This window comes from Onychomys torridus, unplaced genomic scaffold, assembly GCF_903995425.1.
Source record: "Onychomys torridus unplaced genomic scaffold, mOncTor1.1, whole genome shotgun sequence".
NCBI lineage: Eukaryota > Metazoa > Chordata > Mammalia > Rodentia > Cricetidae > Onychomys > Onychomys torridus.
In genome coordinates, this window is record NW_023411831.1 from 3,089 (window position 1) to 19,948 (window position 16,860).

General features: G+C 34.6%; 1 pseudogene; it reads right to left on the reverse strand.

Moving 5' to 3' along the window:
* Nucleotides 1-1,423: 1,423 nt before the first annotated feature.
* LOC118575378 lies at nucleotides 1,424-9,133 on the reverse strand (annotated as a pseudogene).
* Between the last annotated feature and the right edge of the window lie 7,727 nt (nucleotides 9,134-16,860).

Genomic DNA, 16,860 nt, shown 5'->3' on the forward strand with positions numbered 1-16,860 from the left:
GAACATCTAGGCCCTAGGATATCTGACCTTCAGAATTTCTATAAAGACCAAGAACATTTTAGGGCCCAGGTTAATTTCAATCCCACAGACAATTAAGTTTATTACTGGGAACAATTCATAGATGTACAAAGTAGATTCTCATAGAGAACATGTTTAAATTTATTTATTTTGGGGAATGACATGAATCAATGTAACAGAACCATATCTACACCTTGCTTCTCCATACAACATTCCACTCATTGAAAGAGACACTTCTCCCATATTTTTGGCTGTTGATTTCCATAACACAGTAAGCTCAATTAGAGATGGTAACATGTGCATGTATTTAGGGGCATTTACTAGAATCCTAAGAGAAAACACAGCCTCAATAGAACTTTTCCTCCCATAGGCACTACCTACTGCCTATAGCACATCAGTGTGCTGGGGTGGGTTCCTAAAGATCTACTGAGTATTTGCCAGTATTTTCCCTTGTTTGTTCTTTTGGAGATTTTGTCAAGTAACCAGAAATATAATAGAAACATCTTGTTATAAGGATGGCATTTCCAGAAATAATTATCTGTTGGCTCTTAAGTCCTCCTACCACCTATTTCAAGATGTTCCCTAAGCTATGATGAAGAGAGGATTTGGTTAGATGTGCTTTTTAGGTCAGAGCACTTAGTCTGTATTTCTCAGGACTTCAAACTATTTTGCATTTATCCCTTGACTTCATTCTATTACATGAGTAAGTTTTTATGACTAAGCATGAGAGCAGATTATGTATGAGAGCAAATATAAATGTATATATTTAAAAAGGCATTTGATACTGTGCTTACTTAGCAAATTAAAAACAGTGTTATACTATTGGTCCTATTCCATCAACAGGTATGAGATATTCAACAACCTTACAAATTAAGACACAAAATGTCTTCTTATTGTTCAAGCTTCAAATTAAATTGGAAAACACTTAGCCTTGTATACATCCTGGCATCGTTATTTGTATTATCCCATGTTTTGGTCTATACCCTTACATAAAACATAATTTAATTACATTTTATACCTTTCTTTATAATCCTTGATAATTAAATCCTGTTTGTATATAAACTCTACACACCCATATTTTTTGGAATATAAAAATAACACATCATTTGTAATGAAAAATTGCACTCAAATGAAATAAGGTAAAATTTTCCAATCAAATACCCAGATACCTCACAATTCAATAATATACAATAAAAAAAAGCAGAATTACATATACAGAAATTGCTTGTTACAATGTTTCATCCAAGAGAACATTAATCCATATTTAGTGTTCAAACCTTATTATGCAGTTTATTTTGTACATTTTCCCATAAGATGAGACTTCTTACTTTGCCATAATATTTGGTAGCAGAAAAGATGCTTGTGAAATTGTAGGCATGTCTGGTATAGGAAATGTTTGTTACATTCAATGGGTATTTTCAGTTTTAGAATGTCTTTTCCTGATGTTATGAAAAGATGTTATCTGCGGTTTGAACAAAATAATGTAGCACTTTGGGGCAAATATGCAAAATAGTAGCCCTGCACTTGAGGCCGAGATACAGAAAATCTCCACAGCTACTGTGGCCTTGCCCTTAGTGCTTTGGTAGACAGGAAGTAAGGTGATCCAGACACTGCAGAACACCATCACACTGAATGTCAGGAACTTGGCTTCATTGAATATGTCAGGCAGATTTCTGTCCAGAAAAGCAACAGTGAAGCTTGCCAGGTAAAGGGAGCCCAAATATCCCAGGACACAGTAGAAGGCAATAACTGAACCTTTGTTGCAGACCATCAAAATATGGCCATATTCAGTGTGTACATCACCATCAACAAATGGAGAGAAGTTCCCAGCCAGATTCCACAGAGAATCAGTTGGATCATGGTACAGATGGGGGTGACGATGTTAGGTGCACCTAATGCCAGCAGCCATCTCTTTCTTCTATCTGGAACAGTGATCTTGAATGCTAGTACCACAGTATTTGTCTTAGCCAAGACAGAAGATGTTGCCATAGTGAAGAAAACTGCAAATGTGGTCTGTTGCAAGATACAGGTGACCATACGGTGATGGCCAATATAGAGCAAGGGACAGAGAAAACAAAATATGAGGGAGATGAGTAGTACATAGCTGAGAACTTGGTTATTGGCCTTGACTATGGGAGTGTCTTGATGCTTCAAAAAGATAGCGAGTACAAGAGCTGTAAGAGAAGAGAAACACAGAGCCAAGCCAGGCAGTGACATTATCCAGGGGATCCTCAAAACAAGAAATGTGACAATCTTCTTGAGAAAGTGAGTTCGTTTTGTGTTGGCATACTGGTCATTTGGACACTTCACACAATGATCCATGTGTAGTATAGGAAGGGTAGCATTTTCAGATTTAATCTTTACCTAGTGTTCATGAAACATGATAGCTACAGTAATGTATTAGGAAGTCATAGCTAAAGTTTATTTACCTATTGTGGTATATGAAAATTAAATATGTTTGATGAACAGGATTTATTTCTTACTTCCTTTGCCTTTCATTATAATGAAAAGGTTTTGTTTATATTTATCTTACATACACAACTACTTTTTAGTATTTTTCAAAAACAATGATATACTACAACATGATGTTCAGATAGCCACAGAAACCTACCTTGGATTGGGTAATTCATGGAAACACAGTAGTTACTCATAGTTTTGAGAACTATGCCAAACAATAACTGAGAATGAGCTCCTTCCTGTGTATCAGCAGCAATTAGGTCCCACATAATAATGTTCTCATGTGTCTCCTTTGACATAGAAGCCTTACCCACTCCATATCATGGCAGGAACCTATATCTACCAGATTCTTGAACCAATACAATTCCTAACAATGTCCGAAATATTTGTTTATGCATATTAGTAAAGCACTTTCTCCTCATCAAGAAACTTGTCTTTGAGACAGAGACCACTAGAGAAAAATCAGAAACAGTGAAAATTTAGAGTTGTGGTGCTCAGTCTAATGAAAACATTTATAATACTCCCTCAACTATATCTCAGGAAAAGTTACAGAAAAGGGGGATGGAAATTTTGTAAGAGTTGGGGGATCAGGCAGTTGATGTGAGTAGAAGTCTCAGAGAAATGTCCCAAGCTACAGCCATAAAGTCTCACCATTGACTGTTTGAACATTAGTTAAACAAGGAAAACAGTTATAGATATTGTAATATGAGGGACTGAAAGACAATCAGACCTCAACACTACACAGAGAATTACAGGCTTCTAATGTGTATTTAGCGTGGGAGAAATCGTCTTTCCCAGAGTATGGCTCACCAACAGATAATCTTTGTATGACGAAATGGTAGATCTTAAAAACATACAAGTAATACTGTGAAGACTGACAAGTTTGTATCTAGAAGTATATGTATATATACATAAAATATATGAACATGCCAGCAGTTCATGAGAAAAGTGGCTGTGAGTTTGAAAGTGAGAAAGAAGGGATATATGGAAGGATTTGAAGGGAGGTTAGGGAAAGGGGAAATGATGTAACTGTTTCATAATCTCAACAATAAGAAATAGAAAAGAAGCCAAAAACAAAAAATAATGCTAGCACTGATAATGCAAAGGAAGCAGAGACACATGAATAAATTATTACCCAAATTCTCTACAAGTCAAAAATATCACATCTATTTTAATGTTTGACACTTTGATATTTGGTTGGGCACATTATCTGCAATTTTTTCTATATTCTATAACATTTGATAGTTCAATGCTCCCAAGGTTGCAGTATTTACTGATAAAACATCAAAAACAAAATCCCGTACCTCAAGGGCATTATTACAAAAGATAGTACTGGAAGAACATGAATACATTCTTCCACTTATATCTTTGTAATTTATACCACAGTGTATTCACTTTTCTTTCTATTGAGTTGACCCAACAGACCAAACTGAAAAATGATGATGATGCCATTCCAGTACTGAGTGTATCCATCAGAAAGTTTACAATCCATTTAGTTGTTAAATTCTCTCTATTTTTACTAAGCAAAGTCATCGAAACTGGTGAGTAGAATTATTCAAGTGCTCCATTTACAATATTTATTTGAAATTAGTTATAAACATGTTTTCACTTATTTTTATCAAAAATATATTCTTTTCTGATAAAATACACCCTGAACACAGGTTCCTTTTCCTCCCTTCCCCCCATGCTTTTTTAAGTAGGAGCAAGGGAAATTTAATAAAATCGAGTGTAGTATCGTTGTGTTCAAATGGCACAAAAGTCAACAGTTTGACTTTTGATTTAACATATATTTGATACTATCATTTGAATCAGTACAATTTTTGTGCACTACAGTGGTTTTTTTTCTCACATTACTCACTGTTTATAATAAAATATACTAATAATTTTAGTATATTTTTAAACAACCTGTGCAGTTTCTTCTAAATTCCATGTTCAAATCATATAGAATTATGTTTATCTATATGTCAGGGTCTAATGAAAATGGTAGTTAATTTTTTAGATATTTCTTTTCACTACAACAGTAATTAATCCAATTCTTTAGAACCGGATATACTATGAAAATATAGTTTTCAAAGTTTCTGTACATCAATATAGATTCCACTACTTACTTATTTAAAAAAAAATCTCTCTATGAACTATTTGTTGTGAATATTAAAACAAAATATTTAATACAGAGTTCAGTATGATTGAATCCAAACTAAGCTGTGAAATTGAGTAGGAATTGAAATACAAACTGCCAATGATAGAACTGATCTTATATAGCACACAGTACAAAGATGAACAATTTTAAAATGTGGTAGAACATTTCTGAAAATCTACTCCTGGTTAGAAACTCAGGGATATTGGGAATAAAAAGATGCATAGCATATAAGACTTGAATAAACTGAAAAAGATATGACTATTAAAATGATGAATACTAGGATGATGATAATTTGCAATAGTAATCTTTATTTCTTTAAAGTCATATCCAATGAAAAATATTATGTTCATGGGGTCAAGACTGATCAGATAAAATGTAGTTAAAAACCATAGAGTGTAGTCTTTCTAATAGCAATGTTATTTATGCATTCAACTTCATAATAAAATTTATCCTTTCCTTTTCCTCAAAGGAATCTCTGAGCACTATATAAATATGGGAGAAAATAAACAATCTGTTGATTATTTTGGTAAATCATATCCTTACTTGTCATGTTGGAAATTTCGTTTTCTGGAGAGGGATTAAAGTCAAAACAGCAGACAGCTTTTCCCTCCCAAGGGGATTTTCTGTGTCCAGGACTGCAAGGCATACTGCATATGGAGGGTGGAGTCTGATTAAAATCAGATACATTTTAAATATAATGATTTAATAGAAATTGCAAAAGATGCAGTGATTCACAACAAGGAGCCACTGAAAATTCTACTAAGCTCATGTATCATATTATAAAGTAAAATTATGTTGTTTTTAAGATGAATATTACAAATTTTTGGTGATTTATGAATTGTGGAATACCACAATGGACAAGAGAAGAGAAGAGAGGAGAGGAGGTGGAGAGAGACAGAGAGAAGATTTGATGTGAGTCAATAAATCAGGAGTTGTTAAAATGTGTTACTTCAATGATTAAGCATGCTATTTTATAGTATTTGTGCTACATGGAAATCATTTGAGTTAAGACTAAATTACCTGTCTAAAATTGGTAGCCCAATCTATCATTACATCAGATATGTACAATTGTTGATCATTTAGAAAAGTGTCCAATAAGCTTTCCTATTTTTACTTTAATTCCACAGGCTTGTTTAAAATCTGTGATATAGAAAATGTCATACTCTATATCCTGTTTTGACTTCTGGTTCATATTCATTAAGTCTCCAGCATGATTTACAAATTGTATGTTCTTCAGTAAAGAAAGCATCTAAAACACATTTGTCATTTTAGTTTCAACTATGCCTACACAGTAGGACAGAAAATCTAAAGTATATAATGCCAGTATTTTTCATTAGCCTCGTCTAAAGAGTAACTGTGTTAAATGTACTCAGTAGTAAATTTAAGAAATTATATGTAGACATAAATTTTCACTACACTTCAAAGTTAAAATTTTATAACTGGTATTGATACACCAAAACATACCACTTGATTTTTATGCATACAGAGTAGAGACACATTCTGTATTTCTTCTTGGCAACATTGTTATTTGATCATAACCTTGAGAATTGTTTTCCTTAATAGATCAATAATGCGAACAATACATTATCATATGGGATCTCTGTTTTAAAATGATGAGTAACTTTTTGATTATATGAAAGAAAAGTCATTTATTTTCTCATTGTTATTTAAAAATTTCATGAAAAATATTGTTCTTCCAAATGTTAAAAACATAAGACTCATATATGTGCTTGCAGTATTCTGAACAAAATTTCTCTTTTAGATTGTAAAATGCTAACGTGTGCTAGTAATAGCTTTATAAGAATTTATGATGCTAACATGATCTTCAACACATGCAATGAAAGAGTCCAGAAATATATGCACCTGGGACTAAAGTGTGTACTTTGCATGGACTTAGAAAACTCTGGTTACCTTTAAGAATGTCATCTCATGAAATACAGGCCATTCAGTGAATGACTAATTACTTGCTAGGAGTCAAATTCCAAAACTTTTCCAGGATTCTCTGACCATATGTCTACTTTTTGCAGAAGCATCTCATGGACCAAGTGGGCCAGAGCATACACAGCATTGTATAAGGTATATCTTGAATCACTCATGGACATTCCAAAGTGATGCCTAAATAACCACTTCAATAAAGTTGTGGCAGAACAATTTTTCAGTTTCTTATAATAAGATGATTACAAAGAACACTTAAAATGATTCCACAACAGTTTAGCAAATGAAATTTCCTTACTGTAATTTGAAGAATGCACTGTCTGCATAAATTGTTTAAAATCAGGCATCTCATAATTCTGATGTGAAAAAATTAGAGTACCATAGAAGGAGTCAAGCAAGAAATCTCCTATAACTATCATCCTGTCAAATTGTGATATACTGACCCAGATTGTATTAATTTTAACAAACTTCCATAGTATAAAGTACATTTGTAAATTAGAGTATTTATCTCCATAAACAATCACAACTTTTGCTGATGACATCATGATCTGGTTATCATAGTGGTTAGCAATTTTATAGTATGGAAAATTCTCATTTGTGATAAAACTCACAAATGCTAAACAGACAATATTCCTTTGCATCTCCTCTCTCAATTCAGAAAGAAATTGAATTACACAGTCTTCATTTGAAAGGATCACTCCTACCCAGTTCCATCTGAAGTGAACCAGTAGGGACACCATGGCTAGAGGTAGAGATGTGTCCTTGGAAGACATCTGGTAGAGATAAGGAAATTGTTCATGGGCACTCAGGAGAGGTTGAAAATCACATAGTAGAGCTGAAGGATATAGAACATAAGGATAGTATGAGGTAGACAGAAGGAATAATACTTGGTCTGAGACCTAAGTATAGTAAGCAAATACTGGGGGTGTTTGAAAGTGTTAATTCTTCACCTTATTATTAAAAAAATATCCAATTTCTTGTGGTTATTCCAAAACTACAAATAAAATTGGTTTTCTGGCAAAATGTTTCATACTTCTGCCTTTTATGTCTATTTTTAATAATGTTGTTATTTTTGCTATGGAAAGTAACTGAGCATTTATCTTTGATGAAACAGAATACATACAAACCAAGTTTCTACCACTTAATCTTTTTGATTCTCAGTAAGTCAACTTTAAGGAGATATGATTTATTAAAGTATCCCATTTTGACTTAGCTCTGGAGTTTTGGACATGTACAAGAGTGGTCCAAGTGTTGCAGGAACTTCCCACATGGGTCCTGTAAGTACAATTAAATATTTTCTCTGATTTTTACAGTAGTAGTTAGGAATACTTTCACTTCTTTTTTTAGTAGAACCAGATTTCCTCTTGTCAGCAACCAGGTTACATTTGATGTCAACTAGCAGAGAAACATTTGGTAAAATATGAGGTTTCCTATTGATTTCTTCCATGGCGAAATAAAGAGAGAAAATCAAGTGGATGTTTTTAGGTGTCAACCTGAAAACAGAGCACAGTATTCATGAGAGATTAGGTTCCAAACATGACAATTTTATATTATACTCATTGGAAGAATAGCACTGAATTCTTTCTTTTGTTTTGGACCCAATGCTATGGTGACACAAGTCCTATTTTTTGATATATGAGAGTGTGAGTCCTGTGGGAGAATATTTAAATTCACAAAAGGTTTTTATTTGTGGGGAGTGCATTTTATACTATTGAGATTGCCTTTTTTACTTTGAAGTTTCCTAAAGTTCCATCCTATTATCTGCAAACTTTGTAAAATGTATGCATACAGTTTAGACACTAGAAAAGATTTTACTGGCTAATGTTGAATCTGCTCATGCCTTCATTGTATACCTCTAACATTTAACATATGTGAAAAATAAATTTGTAGTATCTGCTATCTAGAATGCTATACTTTTATACAGAGGCAGAATTAGACAATGATATATATTGCTGAGGGTATAAAGACTAGGTAACCAAATCTGCCTGTGTCAAATGCTTTGAACAGCCAGAGGGATTCATGGGTAATGAAAATAGCATAATACATCTTAACCTCCCTCTTTCGTTTCACATAATTTCTTGTTTTTTAATTGTATTTAAGAATGTTTAACATTTATTGATATAAGGTTGGATATAACTATACCTGCTTCCATTGAGAAATGAGCTCCTTTCTCTTCATATGAATGGACGCTCATGCTGTACTGATATCTTTCAACCTATGTGCTTAGGTTAGTATTACAGAACTGACCCTGGGTTCAAATTGCCGTAGTTGAGACTTGTCCTGTGTAACAGATTTACCTCAGCTTCTCTCTTTCATATAAGGTGTTTTGATTGGATGTAACTGTTTTGATATAGTTCTATAGTTGGAACTTATTTAACAATAACATCTTATTTCAGTGTGTTGTTTATGAGTGTTTTGGGTATTGCCTCATGCTGAGACCTGTTGGTAGCAATGGACTTACATGAGGCCCAAGAATATAGAGCAGGTGGCAATGGCTAGGTGAGGTGTAAGCCCACCAGATAAATAATTCTCTGATGGAGGTGTCTTACAGGTAAGAACTATTGGGCCACAGACTCTGGACATGGTTGCTTCTCTTTGTAATTTCACATGTGTATAAACAGCTGTGGTATCTCCATGATAACTGAACTGTAATGTGTAATTTCATCTGATGTAAAATGTAATCTCATGATTACATCTCAACCTTATGGGCACATATATCTGAGGATGGTCAGGAAGAGGACTTCTCATTAAGCTGCATAATTTTAATATATGGAAGCTATACTAGTATATGCTTAATAACTACATTCATTATTGTCCAAGAACTTGAAGATACTTAGGTCCTGGTTTTTAATTACTAGCTCAGAATGGCATAAAAATACCTAACTTTTATTATTTAGGCCCCAAATAACAATTAATCAAATAACTAAGTCCAGAGAGAAACTGATTTATTTGGAAAATTTTTCACAATTATCCAGGGATACAGAAAATGGTCTGGGCTCACAACCTTGAATATAGAGGTACAAATTACCTTCCTTATGATATGAGCTTTACAATCAGGATAAGAAAATATAATTTTAGATTTAGGAAACTTTCAATGCCACCATTCCCCACCTTTGTGTTGCCTTTGTAAATGGCTCTGCTCCTCCTTATCATTTGCTCAAGGAATGTGGTAAGACCTTTAGATGCAGCTTCTGTAACTTTTCTTTTTATTGCAAAAAGCCTCCTATTAAATGTGTATGTAGCTGTGTAGGACAATTGGAGCAAGAAAATTGGAATTTGAGAGAAAACTGAAGCAGTAGAGAAGTAAAGAGCATGACCATCAAATCCTGTATGTGAGTCTGATTGCCTCAGATAGAAAGATATTCCTAAAGACACTCAAATAAGAAAGTTTCCTAAAATCCCACTACTCTGAAGATATTCTATTTACAACTCTAGAACAATTCTAGTAGCTGGACTCCTAGGCAGTGTTAGCCTCATCCATATTTTCTGTAATGCTTTGTGAATAAATAAATATTTATATCACTAGATATAATGTGTTGCTGTGAAGCTGCTATGGAATTGATTGAACGATTTATATATCCCATAATTTTTTTTTTTTTGAGCTGAGGATCAAACCCTGGGGCCTTGTGCTTGCTAGGCAAGTACACTAACCACTGAGCTAAATCCCCAAACCATAAATTTTTAATACTCATGTTTGAATCAATTTTTGGTAGTGTCTTACTCTTTTATTTCCTACAATTATCTCTTTCTCAGAAAGACCTGGAGTTATGCCACACTGTCTAGGCCCTTGCCATTCTTTACTAGAGATGGATATACATTGTTAAAATTGAATTCTCCCATTCATTCACTGTAATAACTTTTCTGTGAAATGTTAGTAGGTCATATAATATAGACTAGACCCTAATATACAATTTAGATATTTTTGAACTTGAAAGAAGCCTTTAATCTTCATATGGAATACAGAAATTCCCAGGATATTTGAAACAATTCTAAATAATGGAATAATTACTGGTAATATCACTATGGTCTCAAAATGTACTACTTAGCTCTAGTAATAAAAACAGAATGAAGTTGACACAAAAGCAGACCTGTTGATAAATATAAAGAAATTGGAGCCTCAGAATAAGTCCATACACCTATGGACATCCACTCTATGATAATGAAGCCAGAAATACACATTGGAAAAGCTAAACATCTTTAACAATTGGTGCTGTCTAAGTTGAATAGATACATGGAAAAGGACACATATTTATCCACCTCTATCACTCAGCACAAAACTCAACTCTGGGTGAACAACAATGTAAGACTAGATATGTTGGATCTTTTACAAGAGAAAACAGGGGTATAGTTTTGAAGTCATGGTTTCAGAAAAGTTTTCTTTTTCTGAACAGAACACTAATAGGGAATGTACCAAAAAACAATAATTAAATGAGACCTTATGAAACTGAATAGCTTTCATATGGTAAAGAACATCATTATTGGGACACAGTGGCAGGCTGGAATATGGGAAAAGATCATTAATCATCAGGGTACTGTAAATCAAATCTACTTTGAAATTTTATCCAATTATATTCAGCATGGACAACATAAATAAAAAAAATGATAGCTTATGGTACAAAAATGCAGATTAATGGGGAGACTCATCCATTGCTTATAGGATTGCAAACTTGCACTATGAAGATCAGTGCAGTAGTTCCTTTTGAAGCTTGGTATAGATCTACTTCAAGATCCAGATGTCTGACTTGTCTTAGTTTGGGCTTCCAATGCTGCAATGAAACATCACAGCCCCAAAAGCAAGTTAAGGGGCAAGAGAATATTTGAAACACACTTCTGTATCTCTGTTCATGATAGATAGGACAGGACACTTAAGAAAGTCAGGACAGGAACTTAAACAGATCAAGAACCTGGAGAAAGAAGGTGTTGAAGGGGCCATGGAAGAGTGCTGCTTACCGGATTTCTTTCCATGCTTTGTTCAGCCTGCTTAATTATAGATCCCAGGACCACAAGTCTAGGGTTGGCACAACCCACAATGAGCTTGGCCTTCCCCCATCAATCACTAGTTGAGAAAATGTCCCACAGACATATACACAGCCAATATCATGGAGATAATATCTTACTGAGTGTGCTGAGTCAGCAGATGAAAGCCTACTATCCATGAAGCCACATGTACGTAGGTAAAGCCACAGAAAACATGGCAACATGTAGATTAAGAGAAATGGGCTGTGTTTAAATGTAAGAGCTAATCAGTGATAGGCCTGAGCTAATGGCTGAGCAGTTTTAACTAATATAAGATTCTGAGTGATTATTTTTTACAAGTGACTTTGGGGTCTGTTGGGCTGGGCAGGTGTGGAGAAAACTCCAGCTGCAGTCCTCTCTATACATGGATGATGAGGCCCTATGGCTGAAGAAGAAATGTACACAGCCGAGTAAAGATGAAGAAATCAAGCTTGTGCCTACTTAGAGCATTTATGCCTGCTAACTACTTCTCATAATACTCATGTTCTCTGAAAAACAAGCAAGGTAAACAGAAACCTAAATATATACAATGCTGACTGCCTGAAAGATGTGCTAGTGAAACAGTGCAATGAAGCTGGTGGGAGTAATCAAATAATAAACAATGTGGTTTAATGTCCATTCCAAGAGATTGAATACATGTTTGACACCACAAGGCCCACCAAGAACATGACAACAGATAGGCCCAAAACGTAGGGGAAAACCAAAGACTACTGTTCTGATAAAGGAACAAAGTCATGACATCATTCTGATTCATTCATAGATCTGTTCCTTGCTTAGACATCATCAGAAAATTTTCTTCCTTAAGTATATGTAGTCAAAAACCTAGACCCACAGTTGGTCAATGAGCAGAGAGTGAGAGAATGTGCACCATTTTTAAATGTAGTGTCTCTATCAAATGCACAACCATTCCCCACAGGGTACAAGAAACTCCATGGCAGAAGAGGTGGAAAGATTTGTAAGATCCAGAGTGAATGGAGAGAACAAAAGAAAGGACATCTATGCACAGGACTGGTGCACATATGAACTCACAGATGCTGAGGCAGTATATACAGGACCTGCACACCTCTGTGCCAGATGGAGTTCATTTGCTCAGTGGAGCAGTGGACAAAAGCTCCTATCTTAAACTCAGGAGACATCTCTTATCAATATCTACTGCAAACAAAATTTAGTTCTCACCAAAAGAGATTCACTTTGGACATGGACCATCTTTTAGTGTGGGCATGATGTTCAGTGTAGATGGCCAAAACAAAATAAACTCAATGTTATTTGAGGGTTCATTATATCATATTTTTTCAGGGCTTTAAAAGTTATTTTAAGCTCGGGTCCCAAATTTGTATTATGACATTTTTGTTTTTGTGGGATTCCTGTGCATAAGAATGTGTGTGTCTTATTATCTATATGTGTATCTTATTTTTTATTTCTTTTGTTTGTTTGATTATGTTGTCATATTCTGATTTGTTTGTTTTGGTTTTATCTTATTTTCTTTTTTTCTCCTTTTTTAATTTATTATATTTATGTTTTAATATTACACATCAGCCATGGGTTCCCCTGTCTTCCCCTTCCCCCCCAGCCCCAACTTTTTTCCCATTCCCCTCCCCTCCATTTCAATCTCCTCCAGGGCCAAGACTCCCCTTGGGATTCAATTCAACCTGGTAGATTCAATACAGGCAGTTCCAGTCCCCTCCTTACAGGCTGAACAAAGTGTCACTGTGTAAGCCCCAGGTTCCAAATAGCCAGCTCATGCAAAAAGGACAGGTCCAGGTCCCACTGCCTGGTGCCTCCCAAACAGTTCAAGCTATTCAACTGTCTCACTTATCCAGAGGGCTTGATACAGTTGAGGGCTCCACAGCCTTTGGTTAATAATTCATGTGCTTCCATTAGTTTGGCTATTTGTCCCTGTGCTTTTCCAATCTTGGTCTCAACAATTCACACTCTTACAGTCCCTCCTCTTTCTTGACAGTTGGACTCCTGGAGCTCCATCTGGGGCCTGGCTGAGGATCTCTGCCTCCACTTCCATCAGTTTTTAGATGACAGTTCCAGCACGACTGTTATGGTGTTTGGCCATCCAATCCCCAGAGTAGGTCAGATCAGGCTTTCTCTGGACTAGTGTCAGTAGTCTACATTGGATGTATCATTGTGGATTTCTGGGGACCTCTCCAGCACTCTGCCTATTCCAGTTCTCATGTGGTTTTCATTTATCATGGCCTCTCATTCCTTGTTATCCCTTTCTGTTCTTGATCCAGCTGTGATATCTTGCTCCCCTAAGCTCTCTTTTCCTCGAACATCACCCTTCATTACTCTCACTGTAAATATCATTTAGAAGAGTCTTTTTTCCATCCAGAAAAAAGAAATGCTGTTAGTTCAGATAGGAGGGGAAGTACACAGGATGTCAGAGGTGTTGGGGAGTGAAACCTGTAATCAAATATAATGTATGAGAATTATATTTTCAGTAAAAATGCAGGGATATAATTTTTATGTGTGATAATGTAGATGGCCCTGGGAAAATATTATGTCCGATTAGAATGGCATAAATGAACAAAAATAGTTTATCTTCTTCATATATAAGCCAAAATTGAGCTGTATGTGATAGAATCTAGATTTAGGAATATGCAGGAATGAGGGAATAAAAGATGTGAGCTAAACTGGGCATTGGTGGCTCATGCCTTTAATCCCAGCACTTGAGAGGCAGTGCCAGGCAGATCTCTGTGAATTTGATGCCTGCCTGGTCTAGCAAGTGAGTTTCCTGGAAAGGCACAAAGCTACACAGAAAAAGCCTGTCTCACAAACAAACAAACAAAAAGATTAGAGCTGAAGGATATATTATCATGATTCCTAGTGAAATGTTCTAAATATTTTGAACTTGAATGTGATGATGGGTGGACTCATTTTTCTGTGTTAACTTCAATTTTTTAAACAAGTGGACCATAAAATGTAACTTAACAGAAATAGAAACAAACTCCCAAAACAAATTAGTTGTTTTAGATATGTGCTTTTTTCCCCTTTGTGATATTGAAAATTTTCTATATAAAATCTTCAATGGTTACTGCTTTTTATTTCAAAAAGTACCCATTGGTGCTTTATGCCATCATCAGTGATGTTTTCTTTTCCATGTCCATGGGAAACCTCTACATTTTTTTTAATTTGTGAAAACCTGGAGTTTATCAGAGGAGGTTTATTGCTGGGATGTAGCACATTATGCTCTGCTTCCATCTGTGAATGTAATATGGCATTGTGAACTTTCACCCTGGAAGGCTTTATTTAGTCACAAACCTCTTATCACTCTATGTAAAATCAGTATATTTAGAAAGGAGAAAGAAACTTACTCCAAAGTTTTCTCAACAAAGAAGATGACTAGAAACTAGACTAATATTGACAATTGATAGATATTGAAAGATGGAGAGCCAGTTTTACTTTTTGTAAAAGGTACAGCATTTTTCTGGTTTAACCATTGTCCAATGGAAGGGCATATATTCAAGAGCATATGGACAGTATAAATTAGACTTGATGCATAAAAAAAATGATGAAACAAAGTAGGATGGTTGGGAGAGAGGCATGGATCTGGGGAAGTTGTTGGTAGTATGTGAATATTATCATAATGCATTCCATGAAATCTTCAAATGAGTAATAAAATTTTAAATAGACAATACACGTTGGTCTAGTTATGTGAGAAAATAAGTGAATCCTTCCTGCCTTCAGGTAGGCTCACAGTGTGGAGATTGACCGAGGATTGATTGATTGCTTTGGTTCCCTGTCATCACTATACATTCATATGGGAAACAATTATGATTAGAATATTTTCAACATGGTTTGGAAAAAGTTGCAGAAAATTATAGGCAAAATTGGGAACCCAATTCCAATGTGAGATACATATATCAGCAACTTAATTTCCTGTTTATTGCATTATAAAAAGCAATGCTAACATGAAGATCAACAATATGCAGTACAAGCATTTGGGTATCCCTTACATGTAATCTAAAACATGTTGGATATGTAGATAGTATATACATATAACAAGCTTACGTTTCTTTTATCTGCCAATGAAATTCCAACTTATGGAGAATAATGAATGCCACAAAAAGAATCCTTTTCTCAGCCACAGAGAAATTCTGATTATGTATGACAACAGAGCAGTTGGCATAACTGAAATTTTGTTTGTGAAATGACACACCTAAGTGCTCATTCAACTCAGAAATGTTGTAAAATGACCAGGAACTGCATAAACAAATAAGGAAACAGCCCTTCTGACAAATTCCATTGGATGATAGGGAGTTTCAGAGTATTTGCAGAATAAATACTATTCATTTTTAAGTTAAAATCAGTACACATATAGTAAGTTTATATTAAATTCTCTAGCTTGCCACAAATTAAGGTCCTGATACTATACAAAGCATATGAAAATAAATGACTGAACTATCACTTCTCCCCTATATTCACTGTGATGGCATAGGACATTCATAAAAATGGTCTGACTAAATATGTATAATATTGTATTTTCCATTAAAATTCATGTACAGTTCCCTTAACCATGCCGTTCACATATAGCTTAAACAATCACTTTAAAGAAGTTACTAGTAGGTACATAGGCAGAATGTCTCTTCATAATACCCACACTTATTTTTGTACAAGTCTCTTTTGAGATGGTGAATATGTGTTTCCTTTTGTTGAATCTCACTCATCTCAGCCATGTTTCAGAAAGTCATAATGTGTTCACAACGATCTGATATTATTTCTTTATTTAATTAGATAAAACACGATATAGGTGCATTAATAATTCAGTATGTTTCTCTATAAATTCATTTCCTTTATCAATTGTGATATCATGTTTCTAATCATGCTAGAATTATCCAAGCATTGCTCAGAAAATAATATTGAATAGCCATAAAACAAAAACTGCCATTTAGTCACAAATATAAAGAAAAACATACACTAATTTGGAAACATATTTGCGATGTAATAAACGGCTTAACAGGAATTTAAGGTACAATAATTCCAGTCTGTCCTTGAACATACATGTATATGAAGAAAATTCAGGAAATAATCAGGACTGTTTTTTTTTTCAAATGAGGCATTTATGCCTCCATGAGACAGTTTCTGTACTAATCAAATATTTGTATTCGTAGAAATGCAAACAAAGTGTCTAGGAAGGAAAACATATACCTTGCCATTATTTATAACTCATAAGCCTGGAGAATTAAAGCATTTTTCTGGAATTCTTTCATCTTGTGTCATGTAATATTTGTAAGTATAGATATAGAAAGGTCCTGTGATTTTAAGTGCCAGAATTTCAGACATAA